Raw genomic sequence first — 19,201 nt, 5'->3', positions numbered from 1 at the left:
GTATCGAACCACCGACTCTCGATTGGTGCTCTACCCTCTGAGCCACAGTCGCTCTAATACAGCAAGTATTGTCAGTAGGGGTGTAAGAGGATATCGGAAATATTGAGTGTCACGATATTATGTTTTGTGATACTGTATCGATTCTCAAAAACACTTTACTGATTTTGAATCAGTAGTTTACATGCAGTCAATACTTTATTACCTCCGCCAAGGCAGACGTCCTAGGAAGGAGGTTATGTTTCCACCGGCGTTAGTTTGTTTGTTTGTTTGTTTGTCTGTTAGCAGGATAACTCCAAAAGTCTGCAATTGATTTGAATGAATTTTTTTGGAGGGTTGGGGTGTGACACAATGAACAATCCGTAAGATTTTGGTGGCGATCCGGATCATAATGCTATAGATGACGGGATTAGAGACAATGTAGTGTAACGTTATACAGACATAACAAGGCTGCTCAATGTGAGAGGCATCAGCAGATACGTTACACGGAAACACACCGTGTTAATAACAAGCCGACCACCTCACGGCACCGCCAGCTGTGAGGTCTGCACTCTCTGAGTGCAGTTCGAGTTTCATTTGCAAAGAGATGCACCGTCTCATGTGTCCTCTCAAAGTAGTGCTATGATGTTGCATGTTACAGGGATTGTGATAAATGTAAATGCACATCAGACTGGTCTGATTGCATAAAAGAAGTAATGTTTTTTAATGCTTTTTTAAACTCAGATTTGATGCAGTTTCATACAGTATCACAATATATTGAATGGTAACCTCCTGTATCATGCTACGTATCGTATCGCCAGATTCTTGCCGATACACAGCCCTGATTGTGGAGCAGGTCGCGTCCGGTGGGCTTATCAGAGCTTAATTGTCTTCTGATTTAGTGCTCATATAAAAAAGATATTGATTAGTGAAGCATTAGTGAGCAAGTTACTAAATCTCTTGCAGCTCCAGAGGTTGCTGCTCCACAGCTTAACTCTGACCTCTGACCTCTGACCTCTGCTGGATCAGTAAAGTATCACCTTATTATCAAAAGTTGGACGAACCCTCCGCTGGGCCGACGCTTTAAGTCTCTTCAGCTTTTATCAGGTTTCACACTCCGACAGCTGTTGAGTTTGAAACCAGCGGGGCGTCCGTCTCATTGATGCTGTGTGTGTGCGCGTGCGCGTGTGTGTGTGTGTGTGTGTGTGTGTGTGTGTGTGTGTGAACAGCACCAGAATGTGTTTTACAGCCTGGGAAGGCACCGTCCTCGGGGCTCGTGTTGTTAGTGAACCACATTCTTCTCTCGTCTCATAATCACGCACAGACCCACAGTTCACCAGCGGGGCAAGGCTCAACGCTCAAACACACTGCTTTCATCACAGAACCAAAAAAAAAAAAAAAATCTCTTATTGATATCTTTTTCTCATTATATTAAAATCTTTTTCTGATTAGCATCTTATATTATTCAATAGGGGTATTTTGCCGGAGCGTCAGCACACACGATAGCAGTATAATTTTCAAAGCGTGTCGTGCTTTGATATCTATATCGTTATCTCGTGAGCCAATGTTTTAATAAAACAATCTCATTTGAAGGAGGTTCACCTTTTGTTCGAATAATCCTTTAGAGCCATGTTTATAGATTATTTTTTTTTATTTTATTTAAACAAAATGAAAGCTGTGTTTATGATAAAGCTGCAGTCATAAAATGTGTTTTTTCCCGGACTTGAAAGATGAGGAATTGTTTGCCTTTTTTTTTTAAATACTAATTGGAGCCGGGAGGAACTTATAAAACTTAAAAGAAAAACTACATTTCCCCATAATCCTCAGAGTCAGAAGTACTGTAACTCATTTATTTTAGTTTTGTGGATCATTCTGCTGTGATGGGAGTTACTTTTTTATAGCTTTAAAGCAGCCTGCCACTTGGGGGCAGCGGAACACGCTATAAACACGACATCAGCCGTGTTTCCATTCACATATTTAAGGCGCATTTTGAATTATCGCATTAGAGAAGCTGAATGGAAATGGCAAAATTTGGTTCAATTTGCTTGAGTTGGTTTTTACCTTTGTCGAAAATGAATTGGTGCGCTAAATGGATTATGGAAACGCCTTTGCCGAATAAATTCTAACTAGGGATGCACCGATACCGAGTACGAGTACAAGTACTTACATTTGGGTACTCGCCGATACCGAGTACCGATACGAGTACTTCTCTGTGCCAAAAGACCCTCGTTAACAGCCAGCTGGAGGGTGTGAGCGACACACGGCAGGCTGGGGAGTCCCGCATACGAGGCGGTGCGCCGCGACCAACTCAAGGTTGGCTTGGAAAAGCTCGGGGACCGGACCTCACCGCACGGTGACGGGGCTCGCTGCTCCCAGTACGACTGTCGACCGGGGCGGACTGTCCTCAGTGCGCCCCAACCATGTCGTGCCGCGGCCCACGTAAAAGGCGCCAGAGGTCTTGAAACATGGACGCGCGAGTCAGAGGGTGCATTCTGCTGTAAAGTGGTATTGGTGCCGTTGTATCGGAGCCGTTTTGCAAGTACGAGTACATGAGCACAGTATCGGACCCAATACCCGATACTGGTATCGGTGCATCCCTACTTTTACATCGGTTGCTGATTAGTTTTGTTGTGGTAAAGGGAACACGTTCCATGTCAAAAAGTGACATCAATGCAAACCCTCCATGAGCATTAATAAATCCTAGGTGACCACGCGTCAGGTGAAGGAGGAGTTTTTCTACGTTAGAGAGAGAAACATCTCCAGTTTCCTCTGCTTTACTCCGGTCCAGTTCTGTCTGGACAACAAACTCAACAGCCGTCACTATTTCCTCCACTTCCTCCTTCTGACTGACAGCTAATGAGCGCTGAGTGGAGGCCGTCAGTCTGCTAACATTACTGGATCAGGATCATAACTACATGAGCTTACAGAGGGCGTCCAACACGTTAACACTCATTCACAACTGCCAGCGTGTTTCAGCAGGTACCGATCCAGTGTGTGTGAGTGTTAGGAAATATTTATGCATGCATGCGTCATTGCATGTGATTATGTGTATATGCGATCTGTGTGTGTCACTGTGTGCGTCACTGCATAAAGCGTGCATGTGTGTGTTCCCATTATTGTCTTCCTGTTTTGTAGAGGTGTTTCAAGCTCTAATCGATGCAGAGTCAGAGATCCTCGCCGTTCATACGTCTTTCCTCTGAATACGCGCCGCCGCAGAGTTCCACCTTGGCTCATTCTTCTTCTCTTTATTTTCCCATCATTCCTCCTACTCTCGCTTCTCTCTGCAGCGTGTTTTATAATGTATGCGTGGTCTTCCATGTGTCGCACAGCTGCACCACAACTTCACCAAATCCTTGGCCTCGCCTGGCGTGGATGTGGACGGGGCGACCGACTCCGCGTTGAAGCTTTGATCCCGCGTACAGCCGAGTCACCGCGTGACACGAGGATGAAAGACTCGAAATGCAGAGACATGCGTGTCCCATCTGGGAGAGGAGACATGACGGGTAACAGGCGGCAATGCAGGTCAAGGAGGCGGACATTTTCCTTCACCTTCGGCAGCGCAGGTGCAATTCCCAACTCCTGATGTAGTTTTTCCAATTTTTCATTTTCAGTTAAATTCTAGCTGCTCTTTCCTTTCTTCCTTCTTCTTCCATCCCTCTCACCTTGTCCGCTGTTCTTCTACATTTTCCTTTGTCTTCTTCGTCTTCCCTTTTTCGGTAACACTTTATATTAAGGATATTGTAATAAGTAGAGCTGTCAAACGATTAAAATATGTAATCGCGATCATGTTTTATCTGTTCAAAATGTACCTTGAAGGGAGATTTGTCAAGTATTTAATACTCGTATCAACATGGGAGTGGGCAAATATGCTGCTTTATGCAAATGTATGTATATATTTATTATTGTAAATCAATTAACAACACAGATCAATGACAGATATTGTCCAGAAACCCTCACAGGTACTGCATTTAGCATAAAACAATATGCTCCAATCATAACATGGCAAACTGCAGCCCAACAGGCAACAGCTGTCAGTGTGTCAGTGTGCTGACTTGACTATGACTTGCCCCAAACTGCATGTGATTATAGTCATGGATGAGCCCCCTAATTTATGTTACACCCCTGCAGGTCAAGGGACACCTTTGGAAATGGCCATGCCAGTTTTTCCTCGCCAAAATTTAGCGTTAAGTTTGGAGCGTTATTTAACCTCCTTCACAACAAGCTAGTATGACATAGTTGGTACCGATGGATTCATTAGGTTTTTTAGTTTCATATGATGCCAGTATCTTCACTCTACGCTCTAAATCACAATCCCTATTTAGAATCTGTTGTAACTGACATTAACTCATCATGTATCTTATTTTCAAGACACTGAAAAACATAAAAAACATCACCACAAATAGACGGGTACAAGACGTTGTCTCTAACAGCCAGGTGAAACCTTCAGGCGATGTAAAATGGGTTTTCATTATATTTTAAGAGTCGCCCCTGTTATGTTTTTACAACCCGGTTAGCTACAATATAGTCTTTCTCCACAGCGAGTGAATGGGAGCCATATGGAAAACACAGCACTGTACCTGAGACGCTATTTTAGTCACACAGGCAGGGTATTGTACTATAAGGATGGAGAGAGAGAGAGGAGAGAAGGTGGATGAAAAGGAAGAGAGAAGGAAGTAATGAGAAAGGGGAGGAAATAATGATGGGATGGGGGGGGGGGGGGGGGGGGGGTGGAGGAGAAGAGTGGTACTAAAGAAGGAAATAATGAAGGGAAGAGGAAACGGGGGTAAAAGGAGAGAAAGGATGGGGAGAAACAAATAGATGGAGGATGGAGGGAGAAGGAGCGAGGGAAATTATTAGAAAGTTGGGAAAGGAGGGGTAGAAAAGGGAGCGGAGGATAGAAGGAAAGAAAGGATAGTGAGAGGAAGAAGATGCTTGGAAGGTCAACGACACTAAAACTGAGTCCGAGATTACAACACTGAGGGATAAGATAGAGAAAGAGGGAACAGTAAGTCAGTAGAGAGAAGGAGATTAGATGATAGAAAACGCTTTATATACTAAGGTCCTTGTAATAAGCGTTAGTTAATAGGTAATAACGCCCTTATACGTCCTTAAAGATGCTTATTAACATTATTATGTGTTAAGAAGACTATATAGCTCAGCTTGAATCCAGGACGTGTCACAGTGTCTGGCGTCGATAGATACTCGGGGTGGGGAAGAAAAGTTGACTCATCTATCACGATTTATTTTTTTTACGATTTTGAAATAGATGTTTTTAATGCCAGAATCGATATATTTGCTTCATTTGAGTCGATGCGGAGGTAGAAGGAAGTTACCGCTTTTTATTGTTGTAGTCAGAGTAACACATTAATTTACTTAAATAAAGATTACATATAGTTAACTGTTAATAAATGCATAATAAAGGGGAAATTAAACAGAAGACTACATAAAAAATGGAATTAATACAAAGATAAATAAATAAAAAAGCTAATTAAAACAGACATTTGTGTCACATTTTATCAATTAAATAATGGCTATATCTATTTTTTATATTATTTTTGCTACATTTAATGACATTTATTTTTATATCGAGTCATTTATTTATTTATACATTTCTTTTTTTTTGGCATGTTTCATCCTCCATACATAACAGGAGTTTAGTTGGGTTAAGGCTACAGGATGTGGGCGAAACTCCGGATTAATTTACTTAAATAAAGATTACGCATAGTTAACTGTTAATAAATGCATAATAGAGGGGAAATTAAACAGAAGAGTAAATAAATAAGGGAATTAATACAAAGATAAATAAATAAAAAAGCTAATTAAAACAGAAATATCAATTTGTGTCACATTCTATCAATTAAATAATGGTTATATTTACTTTTAATATCATTTTTTTGCTACATTTAAAGATTATTTCTGTATTTATCGAGTCATTTATTTATTTATTTATTTATTCATTTATTTATTTTATTTTGGCAGGTTACGTCCTCCATAGATAACAGGAGTTTAGTTGGGTGATGTTACAGGATGTGGGTGATTAATTTACTTAAATAAAGGTAACACATAGTTAACTTTTAATAAATGCATAATAAAGGGGAAATTAAACAGAAGAGTAGATAAATAAGGGAATCAATACAAAGATAAATAAATAAAAAAGCTAATTAAAACAGAAATATTAATTTGTGTCACATTTTATCAATTAAATAATGGCTACATTTATTTTTTATATTTTTTGCTACATTAAATAATATATTTATTTCTTTATTGATTCATTTATTTATTTATTTAGTCATTTATTTTTTATTTTGGCAGGTTACATCCTCCATAGATTGCAGGAGTTTAGTTAGGTGGTGTTACAGGATGTGGGTGATTAATTTACTTAAATAAAGATTAAACATGACAATTAACCATTAACATTGAACGTAGATATGGTTTGGATTAAAGGGTGATTCACACGCACACATGCACGCACAAAGAGATTTAATAATTTAAAAATACTCTCAATATCTGCATAACTTAATTCACTAACTCCTAATGGAAACAACACACACCTTCACTGCTGCAGAGACACAGTTCAGCTCGTGTAACCACAACAAAATGAACTCGGAAAAATACAAAAAACACACTAAAGTAATGAAATGTCAGACAAATTATATTAGTCAAAACACATGGCTAGGACACACACACACACACACACACACACACACACACACACATACACACACAATAATATTGTCAGTTCATAGGCATTAATATCAGCGGTGATATAATGACTCCCGAGGGCTGTGACCTTTCTAAGTGGGATGGAAAACAAAGGCAGCGCTTAGACAGCCGCCCGCAAGCACACACACACGCTCACACACACTCACACACACACACACTCACACACACACACACACACACACTACTCCAACTCTGAGCGGTGATTTATTGTGATAAAGGGAGGACGTGGCCTTGGCAGTCTGCGCTACGTTTTTACTAAGATGATTATTTTTTTTCTGGCCGTTATTTGTGTTGGTACTGGAGCGAGACTCGCTGTGTGTGTGTGTGTGCGTGTGCGTGTGTGTGTGTGTGTGTGTGTAGCCCTCTAACTAAGGAGTTGATAAGTTTCCAGCTACTGAAAACATTTATTTATTCTTTCCTCCCCTTTTATACAAATGGTCTTTAGCTGTCAGTGGGAGAGTGTGTGTGTCTATATTCTGGCCTTACTACGATGAATTCTGTGTTGAATTTGGCGGCCCCTGTGGACAAAAGCGGTAGTGTTTCCAAACACCAAAGTCCCTTTAGAAAACCTCATTTTCCTGCAGCAGGGTCTGACAGCCTGCCTCACTCACAGTCCTGGTTCTGGTCCTGGTTCTCCCGTACCTCCCTTTCCCTCCAGCAGACCCAGTAATACGGCCTTACTCTCCAGACAAATACAACAGAGATAAACACATGTATCATCATTAAACAGACATTTGAACCAACAAACAACTTTGAAGAATCTGCAACAAGTTAGAAAACAGAAGTATGCATGTCAAGCAAGTTGACTGGTTGAACCGGAAGTTCTGGTGGAGGCAGGTTCCAAACAGAAACAGAAACATACAAGTAGAAAGGAAACAGCAATGCAAGCGTATCCGAGCGACTTCCGTGCACGCTCACCGATCTTCACCATCTTGGTTTTTGGCCTAATTTACTAAATGAACATCATGCTGTATTGAAGAAGACTTGAAACTAGCGATTGAGACCATAAACTCATGTTTACAATGTTAACTGAGGTAATAAATCAAGTGAGAAGTAGGCTCATTTTCTCATAGACTTCTATACAATCAGACTTCTTTTAGCAACCAGAGGAGTCGCCCCCTGCTGGCTGGTAGAGAGAATGCAGGTTTAAGGCACTTCAGCATCGGCTTCACTTTTCAGACCCGGAGGTTGGTGCCTGCAATGATGAGTGAATGCAAACATTTGTTTTAATAATTGTCTGGACTGTACTGGCCGCTGTTTGTAAGGAGCCAATGAAAAGACGGCAAAAAAGACTAAATAAGCAACAAAGGAGATGAAACGAGACGGCGTTAGAAGTGGGAACTGGAGGCAGAAAAAGAAGTCTGAATTTAAGGTTTTACTGATTACTCCTAATATGCTGAGGTAGAGGTTTGAAGTCTAGACCGCCCACACACACACACACACACACACACACACACACACACACATATATAGACATAACACACACCAGACACCCCTTATTAGTCAGCTAATCTCAGTGCTTCTACAGTAGAGTTGCTTTAAAAACACACACCACCAGGGGGGTAACACTAAATCAACTGGTGAGGCCACGAGTACAAAACACACACACACACACACACACGCACACGCACACGCACACGCACACACACACACACACACCTCTAACAGCCTTAACGTCCTACTTGGCAGTGCTACAGTGCTGTTATTGTAAAAATATATGTACAGAAATGTATATCTATATATGACAACAACCTCTGAAAACACACACGTCAAAGTACAAATTACATGTATGATGTTAAAGAAACACACACACACACACAGACACACACACACACACACGCACACACACACACACACACACACGCAAGCCTGTAAAAGCCATGTAAAAACGGCTCTGGCTCTCTAATTGGCGGAGGCCTGTGATTGGCTGTTGGACACCTGCCAACAACCAGTGAGAGGCCTCCGTCTGCTCGATCAAAACCATGACTCCTAAAACAGCAGGAGAGCAGTGTGTGGGTGTGAGTGTGTGTGTGTGTGTGTGTGTGTGTGTGTGTGTGTGTGTGTGTGTGTGTGTGTGTGTGTGTGTGTGGTCACTTTAGTTAAGAGCACAAACACTGACCGACACACACACACACACACACACACACACACTCACACACAATTACTGTACCGACGGCTGCATGATTACAGTCTACATTTACCATAAAACCTTAAATTAATAAAGTATGTGAAACATCCTGTGTGTGTGTGTGTGTGTGTGTGTCAGCCACATGTGTTAGAGTCATAACACTCACAGTAGGAGGTTTCAAAGCCACAATGGTCCTTGTAATGTAGCTGCTGCTGCTGCTGCTGCACTGCATACATGAAACCGTTGACACACCTTCATAATTACACACACTTCCATAGAGTCACACACTCGCACATTGCTTTACTACACATGCTAACACACACACACACACACACACTCATGCTCATACAGTACGTGTGATGCTTAGACTGTAGTTTGGTACAGTTACATCCACTGTTTCCATTCGTACTGCAGCCAGAATATTGTTTTTGGTCCAGTCAGCCGTCGACTCTGCTTTCTTTTTTTTCTTTATGTTCTATATTTATCATATATTACTGAATTCATTTATTCATTCTTTATTCTACCAGATACGCCTTCAAATTCATGCATCTAAGAGCTCACTGTGACTCCTTCTTGTTCTGCAATATCTAAACACTATTGCCTTGTTTTGTAGATGCATTTATGACGAGCAGTCGGTGCTGACCTCCGTGACGTATACATTACATTTCCTTGTGACTGCTTCACAGTAAAAAACACTTGTGTTTCACCAATCGAAAGCTTTTAATGTGAAGCAGCAGCAGTAGGACGTGAAGGGTTTGCATTCGTAGCAGTGGTGGAAAGCAGCTAAATTAGGGCTGGCAAATTCGTTTTAATGCCACTAATTTCTTTAAAGCGTTAACGCAATCGAAGCAACTAGAAAACCTAAAGAATCCATTGGTACCAACCATGTCATACTAGCTTGTCAGGAAAGAGGTTAAATAACGCTTCGAACTTGCGCTAAATTTTGGCAAGGAAAAACTGTACTGGCCATTTTCAAAGGTGTCCCTTGACCTGCAGGGGTGTAACATAAAATAGGGGGCTCATCCGTGACTAAAATCACATGCAGTTTGGGGGCAAGTCATAGTCAAGTCAGCACACTGACACACTGACAGCTGTTGTTGCCTGTTGGGCTGCAGTTTGCCATGTTATGATTGGAGCATATTGTTTTATGCTAAATGCAGTACCTGTGAGGGTTTCTGGACAATATCTGTCATTGTTTTATGTTGTTAATTGAGCTCCAATAATAAATATATACATACATTTGCATAAAGCAGTATATTTTGTCCACTCCCATGTTGATAAGAGGATTAAATACTTGACAAATCTCCCTTTAAGGTACATTTTGAACAGATAAAAAATGTGTGATTAATCCAGATTAAATATTTGAATTGATTGACAGCCCTAATAAATACATAGAAATGCTGACCATCGAAAACAGGGTTCGATTTCATGAATCTTTGAGGATCACAAGACGCATAATCTGAAGTGAAAGTACGATGGAAACCGCACTCCAACACAGTTGCATTTGGAAAACACACACACACACACACACACACACACACACACACACACACACACACACACACACACACACACACACACACACACACACACACACACACACACACACACTGTAGAGTAGGTCAGCATATTAGAGTAGACGAGGCCGACGCTGAAGTAAAGGAAAGAGTCTTAATGTTAAGTGGTTCGTCGGTGGAAAGTGAGCCGGGCTGTGGAGCGGCATTAGCACCGATGTATAGCCTCTATTGTAGCCTTTGAACATGCAAACACAAACACAAGCGTCGCGCACACACACACACACACACACACACACACACACACACACACACACACACACACACACACACACACACACACACACACACACACACACACACACACACACACACACACACACACACACACACACACACACACACACACACACACACACACACAGATGAGAAAAAGCTTTGGTGATTAAAGGTTATAGTTTGAGAGCGCATGATGTCGCCGTTCATCCTGAACCAGGCTGAGAAAACAACTCAGAAAGGATTTATTTTATGAAATCTAATAATCGCGGCAATAAAAACATATTGGAATCATGTTCTGGCCGTTTCCTCTCTGACGTCTAAACCTCCTTCTTTCCCTTTTACCGAGGTGAGTGAGAGGATATGAGAGCGTGTGTGTGTTTAGCATTAAGTCGAGGATGCAAAGAAAGAACATTCAAATAAAAGGATTTAACCCCCCGACAGGATATTACATCATGAAGCTGGCCGTTTGATTGGTCGCTTTCATCATCCTGTACCAAACATGTAGTCTACACTGATTTAACTTTTACTGCGCCGGCTTTAGGAATTACACATAAACGGAACATTTAATTAAAAGAAATACAGCGAGGAACGACGGAGGAAAGAAAAGACCAATAAAATTAGCGAGAAGAATGACGAGCATGACGAGGGGCGCTTAAGAGCAAGTCAAGTCAAAAGAAGGGAATATTAAAGGCTGGAGTCGCTGAAGTGGGGGAATAAAAATATATACATGAACAAAAAGAGTTAAGGAGTGAATTAAATGGATGGAAACGGTTTTCCAGCTTTTCTTTCTGAAGCCTGTGGACATTCCTCAGACGTCTAATGTTTCAGGACGAGGTAGGAGATGACACAGAAATATATAGACATGCAGGGAAGTAAACCACATCATGAGTGGATCAAAATATTAAACCAAGGCTCGTCTCTCCTTGTTGGCATCACTTCTCCCCAGACAGAAACCAATTAGAGAGTTATTATAGACCCCCGAATCAGAACGCACAATCACACACACACAATACTGGGTCAGAACAAACCTCTTTCTCTTCCCGTCACGGTGGTCCGGGGCCGCTGGCATCCAGCGCTATCAATAACGCTTGTGACATTGAGGAGTCTGGAAGGGTTTAATGTTGCGAGGTATAAAAAGGTAAGTGTATTATATTATATATTGAAGGCAGGGTGGCCCGCCGTCTGCAGAGAGCGGGCTGGAGCGCTGACAGATCGCTCTCATGAAAGCTCGTCAAATGAGGAAATAAGAGATGGAAAAGAGAAGGTTTCAAATTGCATGTAGACGATATAAAAAAAAAGGTAGCTGAAGGTTGAAAAAGCAACGTGGAAGAGTTTTCTCTCAGTCGAGAAAGTTGTGATTTTGGTATTTATTTGTTATCTGTCAATATATACAGACATCTACCTGTTTACATGACCACTGTTAACCGTCACAGTTTCATAATGAACCGAAAATATCTTTCCACTTCTCAACAGGTGGGGTCCGCGCAGTCTGCTCAGATGATTCAACTCGGCGGGTCAGGGAGCGTTTCCTCTGTGACGGAGCGCCACGTCCGGCTCTAGGTCGACTTGGAAAGCCCCGGGGTGAAAGTGCTCCAGCCGTGAGCTTTACTGCAGCTTTCTCCCGGACCTCGCTGCTGCTTCCCGGGGTCATGGCCTTCTGCTTTGTTTTATACTCACGCGAGGCTCCGTGGCGCGGGCCTCCACAGATGGCGCACAATCTACGAGCACGCACAACGGCGTTTATGCTCATCACTATTCGTTGCAGAGGGAATACAAACTGAAGATTCTGTGAAAAAGCAAGAAGTCGACGAGTCTTAACAGCAAAATGCCTCGAACCAAACTCTTCAGCACCGAGGAGGGATTGTAAGTAAGTGTAAAGTCGTATTTCATATTCATGGACATCATATATTGTCTTTATAAAATCCCTGTAAAGAAAGGAGTAATAAATGTATTATGATGGAATGAAGGTTGAAAGGTTTAATATCCTGTAAAGAATTTGATCTCCTGCTTTTAAAGCATTTAAAAAACTAATTGGTCGTCTTTCTATTTCATTATTTTATGTCTTGATTTAAGTTATTTGTTTTTATTTTATAATCATGTCTAAAAAGAGTCCGCGAGCGCAGCGAGCACCTGATTACAAAACATCAGAGGTGTTCGACTCGAGCGCTGTGGCAATCTGCGGAGCTGTTACCCACAATGAGCGATGATGTCTGCGACGATGTCGGCAAACAGAAACCCACCGGACCCGTCCTGAAACACTCGTCACCTTTCATATCTATACAACCAATGAGTTTATGAGAACTTAATAAACTGTTTACTAGAGCACAAAGTCCTTCATAGATCGAGCCTCTTAATGTTGCTCTCAAAGTGCTTCACATTGATGCATTTAAAATGTAGATTTTCTTCTTAACTGAGTTCATTTGAAAGAAGAGTAGAACATTTCAGGAAGAGATGAGATGAGAAGATCGATACGACTCTCATATGGCCTTCAAGTAAGAAAGCTTGAGTATAACTACTTCCTGGAGCCTCTTAAGCTGCATCACGTCTAACACAGTACAGCCTCTTTATACAGAAGGTGAAAATCATGCTTTTGTTACTTTAGGAAACTCCTCAGATACAAGTTCATTCTTTAGTTCCTATTCCATTATTACTATTGACCTGGTCTCGCCCCACTCTGGACCCGGTTTGGATCTGAACGGAGGTGGCCTGGACTGCAGCTATTTCCGATAAGTCATCGTTTCCTCAGAAGTGTCACCAACACTAACTCTGCTCTGCCAAACAGACACACAACTTGAGCTCGTTGTGGCTTTTTAAGGACGCAACCGTGATAAAGAGTTCAGTGACTTTCTGCTCTCATACCAACGAGACAATGAACAATGAGCTGCTCTCGAAACCAACTCTCTCTCTCTCTGTGTGTGTGTGTGTGATTAGATTTATAGAGCAATCATCACAGTACGAAACGAACTTTACTATCTGGGATATTGTGCAACTGTGACCACCAGAAAGCACACTGTAAAACAAACACAAACACACAAACAGCGGGCGCACAAGAAGGCACTTAAACACCGACAACAAACAAACAAAAGTATAAAAATACAATGTGGGTGCAAAAGAGTTTAAACACAGCATACACAGGCAAAACAATGCGGGCACCATCACACAAAACACAAACATGAACACACAATGTCTGACGTACACAGAAATACACAAACAAACATGAGGAAATACTTTTTAGTGGTTTTGTACTCCAATAACCTCAAAAAAATATTTGTTCCGATTGGTCAAAAGCCTAGAAATTTGGTACGGACATAGTTTGGGCGAGTATCTAAAAGTACAACTTTGAAATTTTTAGATCGCATGAAAAATCACACTTTTATTAATTGTCAAATTCAGGATTTTTGAAAATGAGGAAAAACGCTATAAGTGTTTTTATTAAATGTTTTCCAAATGAAATATATCCTTTACACTGCATATGTGTGCATATCTTTGATATTCAACTTGTTATGAGTTCATAGATACCAAAACTTGATTGTGCTCCGTGTAGTTTCTGAGATACAGACATTTTTTTTTATCATACTATATCTGGTATTTGGGCACATGGGACTAGGGCTGCACAATTAATCAATTTTAATATGCAATATTTGTTAAAGGCGTTATGTGTCAAGATAAAGCGGTGAAAAACTGTAGGTAATATACCTACAGTAGATATAGTACCTCATGCAAACCCACTTCAAAACACCCAAACTATCCCTTTAAGGACAAAAAAACCTCCACAACATCTCCAGCAGATTGCCACAGCCCCGAAAACACACTTCATTTCACTTCATCGCCGTTTTTACTGTCAGCCTCAAAGGTCGTTAAGGGCTGCCTTTAACAAGCGAACAAAATAAATACCCCCCTCTCCTTTCTTAACGAGACAAAATAAAAGTCCCTCGTATACGGGCCTGAAATCTTATTAGCACTGATGCTAATTTGTAATCATAACGTCCCGCTGGTTTGGTAAAAACTCAAACTAGAGGCCACACACTCAACCACACAACAATAGAAGTCAAGCTGAACAAAGACGGGCATTGTTGTTGCTGTGAGACAGGACACAGTTACAGCTCCCACACTGCACAACACACACACGTACAGTAATGGCGGCAAACACATGAACAACAAGGCGTTTTAGTCTCCTTGACCTGTTGACTTCCTGTCCCTCACAGGAAGCCGTTTGAGTGTTGGATGTCAGGAGCCTCTCCTTGACATGTAGGGACCGTTTGTAAGAGTGTGTGTGTGTGTGTGTGTGCGTGTGTGTGTGTGTGTGTGTGTGTGTGAGTGACATCCGTCAAAGACCTTGAAGACGTGTGAGGGGTGCCTGTGTTTTTCACACTTACTGTTCTTTCACAATGTCCGAGCCGTTTCCTTTAAAAGTCCCCTCAGAATACGTCTGGACGTCAGCTCTGCTGCTCTCACGCTCCTCTTCCTCCTCTTCCTCCTCCGGCTCGCCTCTCCTCCCTCGTAACTTTGGGCAGGTTTGTTTGAACTCTCCGTGAAGGTCGGGACATCTGAAGGTACGGAGAGGGACGAGGGGCTTTAGAGGAAGGTTATCTGGGGAGGATTCAGGAATGTGTTTTCACAGTTTTCAGAGGTCACAAGGAGGACGGAAGACATTCATTTATGAAGGTCAAATATATTTGCTTTCAACTCTAAAGACCAGCATTCATTTTGTTTTAGGTTGTAGTGGGCTCAGTTTTAAAAGGTAGGTTCATAAGAAACTAGAAAACCTGATGAATCCATCGGTACCAACAAAGTCATACTCGCTTGTCATGAAGAAAGTTAAATAACACTCCAAACTTAAACTGGCATGGCCGTTTTCAAAGGGGTCCCTTGACCTCTGACCTCCAGATGTGTGAATGTAAATGGGTTCTATGGGTAGCAACAAGTCTCCCCTTTACAGAAATGCCCACTTTCTTTGTTGTTGTAATTGTTTTGTGTTGTTAATTGATTTCCAATAATAAATATATACACACATTTTCATAAAGCAGCATATTTGTCCACTCCCATGTTGATAAGAGAATTAAATACTTGACAAATCTCCTTTTAAGGTACATTTTGGACAGATAAAAAATGTGCGATTAAATATTTTAATCAACTGATGGCCCTTATTGAAACGTACTAAAAAAAATGGAGCAAAAACAACGGCAACTTCCAAGACGGATGAGTTTTAGAGGTGTTGGTAACATCTGTAGAGAAATCCAAAGATGCTCTTTTTGGGAAATTTACAACAACAATAACTCTGGAGATAAATGAAAGACTGCTCAGTTTTTCAAGAGTTTTCAAAAAGAGAATAACACTGACAAGTGATACGAAGAGGAGCAGCTCTGATGTCCAAGAGGGAGAAGAAGTGGTGGAAAAGTGAAATTTAGGAGCTTAACGGTTAACCTAAAGTTAGTAGTTTATTTAAGACTCTGGGAAGTTGGGATGCTGCAAAACATCTTTCCTCTCTTAAGTTAAGGAACACTGACATAAGAACTGTTCATCTGTAATAGCTTTTTTCATAAATCAGATTCTAACACTAATTACCGTAGTCACCAAACAGTTAAGACAGGATCTGCATCTTTCTGTAAATCTTTTAATCTCAACTTGAAACTGCTTGAAACTGAAATGAGCTGGTTTGACGAGCACACAGTACAGAAGGTACTTCAGGTAAATTAACAAGCAGTGTGAACGACACTGACACAAAACCACAAAGCTGATCTCTAAAAGTGATTTATAAAATGCAGAAGATACCTTCATTTGAAGCCGAGGGTGTTTGCAGATGGGAGCAGACATCTCTGCTAGACAGGAGAACAACTTCCTGGTCTGAAGTCACATGAGAGGAAATGTGTCACATGACAGGGAACCTGATTGAGCTCAGCCAATGAGTTGATTTCTGACCCTAAAACAGAGAGAATCAAAACAATAATAAGTGACTGACAGAGGACAAACTGAGGGAAAAAAACAAAACGTCTAGTCACATGTAATCGTGTCTCATCAAAATTTAAATGGATAGTTTACAGTATATTTTAATGTGAAGATGATCCCTACTACACACCGAAATAAAGTCATTGAAAATGAACCCTAAATGTTTAAAAAACATTCACTTTTCAACCATATTTATCCAACTTACAACACACATCTTTAGACCAAATTAAAGGTCGACTACATCTGCGTTCTTTTCTGGGTTTTTCAAATGGAAAAACATATTTTAGCAACTGAAAAAAAAAAATCAATATCAGTTTAAGTGTATTCAGAATATTTTCACCACTTTACCTTGCCATAAGACAGCCCTTTCTGACGGGAACTGATGCCGTTATATCACTCTCTTCAAAACCACCAGACTCCATTCACAAAAACAGTAATTTTACCTGTCAGAACACGCCTTCAAAAAATTACAGGAAGTCACAGACAAAGTAACTTCCTGTTAGATCCGATCTGTAGGCCACTTGTAGTTTTCAGACCACGTTGGGATTTATTTATATTTGTTTGTAAATCTATGTGGAAATGTGTGTTTATCTGGTATTAGATTCTATCCTTTATTATTTTTATGTCCGCCTTGTAAAACACATAATGAGCACACGTTTTGATAAGTGTTATATAAATAACCTTCATTATTATAATAATTATTATTATCAACCATACATGATGTATTTGTTAACAGATAAAACCTTCATTGCACAACATGAGACTAATATCCTACAATCTAGTGTTAAATATTACAATCAGCTCATTGATCAGGCGTTTCCCATCATGCCCTGGGTTTTGCAGTCGGTGGAGAACAACTGCGGCATCTGGCTCTAAAAACTGCAGCCGCCTCGATCTCGTGAGGTTATCGTCGCCCACGTGTGCACGACGTCAGAGCGAGTCGACAGCAAGTCGTACACAAATCTAACCGGCGTGCATTGCGCTGCGATCGCCGGTGATCGATCCTGCACAGGCCTGGTTCATCTCCAACGAGCCTATTGTGTGACTGTCGGATCTGAACTAACGTGGCGTCCACAGCCACGCTGTTCCTCCAAACTGGGAGTGCCATCTGAGTTACTGTATGTAACGTTAATACCCTGACTATAAGGATGTATATATATATACTGTACATGTAGCAGCATCATCATGCTTTGACCAGAATTGTAATGCTTGTATTTGAACACATCAGGAACACCAGTGTGAAGCTGCGTTATGGACATGTGTGTGTGCCGATGTGTGTCTGTAACCGGGTCAAACATCTGATCTAAGACATTCTCTAACCACCACATCACCCTGCAGCTGCTCCTATCTGAGGAGGTTGAGATGAACCAGAGGATGAGGTAAAGACCACCACCACCTCTCCCACCTGAGCTCCACACACACACAGACACACACACATACACACACACCGGTGACTACACACCTCAACAATCTGCTGATTAGCAATCTTGTTAAATTATATTGCTTTTTCCACTGAGCTGTTCAACTGCATTCCTCACTGCTAGTTAACACGAGGACTAATGAGAGGAGCATGGCGTGTAAAAATGACTTTACAGCCGTGTGTTGGTGGTATATATGGACTGCAGAAAAGAAAACAACTGATGCTCACAGTCACACCGCACACACCAGAGAAAGAAAACATGATACTCTGGACAAACGTGTAAAATATGTGTAAAAAGTACATTACTGTCAACATCAAGCTAGAAGAATCTGATGCTGTTGTGCCCTTGAATAGAGGGAAAAGTGAAGGGAGTTTTGTGTTGAACATTACAAAAACACACTGAATGACTTTTTAACCTGTTCTAAATATTTCAATGAGCCAAGTTATTACATGAAATCTGTATTAAGGGATATATTTTTAACTTAATATGAACTAGGCTCTTACCTTGATGAAATAAGCCATAACTAGCAGAAACTATTAATACACAAGTTTACAGTATTTTGTGGACGGGATTTACCTTCAACAGGTGAGGGAGAAAGAGGTGAACACACCTGCAGCTGTCATTATCAGTCTTCTGTTGATTGAACCCCCTACTGGAACTCTAAGGCATTACCAACAGATCGACGCACAATAAACCCAAACAAGGATCTGTATCGGCTATCTGCACTGGCTGCATAGTCTTAACAGTGACCAGTAGGATACTAATACACATCTGCAACCCAAAAGATGAAACTTGAACATTTGAATACTGTAATAATTGACACGAGGATTAAATTATCTCAATTGTAAGAGTATGGGTTCTTCAAGACTGAACCAGACTCCATTAAAAAAAACAGTCATTTTACCTCGCAAATACGCAAAGAACGCAAATACACAAAGACCGTATATTGCCAAGATTTGAAGGTCAATTGTTCGTTCCATTACAGCATCAGCGCCCAGCACTAAAGCTACGCTTCCGCCATTTATATAATGAGAATAAAGGTATAACATTACGAGAAAAAAAGAAAATAACACTTAAAATTACTTCTTTATAATATTATGACTTTATTCTCGAAATCTTAGATTTCTTTTTTTCCCTCAATTTGGTCCTAATACTCTGTCACACATAGAACTCCAACAATGATAAATAAAAATGAAAATGTAAACAAAAAACTG

At 40.9% G+C, this 19,201-nt stretch overlaps 1 long non-coding RNA gene across 2 annotated transcripts in view; it reads right to left on the bottom strand.

Moving 5' to 3' along the window:
• The window catches only part of LOC119481473, a 178,612-nt gene extending 159,788 nt beyond the window's left edge, over positions 1–18,824 (bottom strand). Inside the window, exons 1-3 of one of the 2 annotated variants that reach the window (XR_005205197.1) lie at positions 18,564–18,824; positions 16,393–16,540; positions 14,997–15,210 (exon numbers count right to left, since the gene is read on the bottom strand). This is a non-coding gene — a long non-coding RNA (uncharacterized LOC119481473). The remainder of the gene's footprint in view (positions 1–14,996; positions 15,211–16,392; positions 16,541–18,563) is intronic. The other variant, XR_005205196.1, reaches the window with a different exon arrangement.
• Positions 18,825–19,201: the final 377 nt, after the last annotated feature.

This window comes from Sebastes umbrosus, chromosome 22, assembly GCF_015220745.1.
Source record: "Sebastes umbrosus isolate fSebUmb1 chromosome 22, fSebUmb1.pri, whole genome shotgun sequence".
In the NCBI taxonomy this organism is placed as follows: Eukaryota; Metazoa; Chordata; class Actinopteri; order Perciformes; family Sebastidae; genus Sebastes; species Sebastes umbrosus.
Note: the sequence above shows the minus strand (reverse complement) of the source record. Positions and strands in the feature narration are given on the sequence as shown.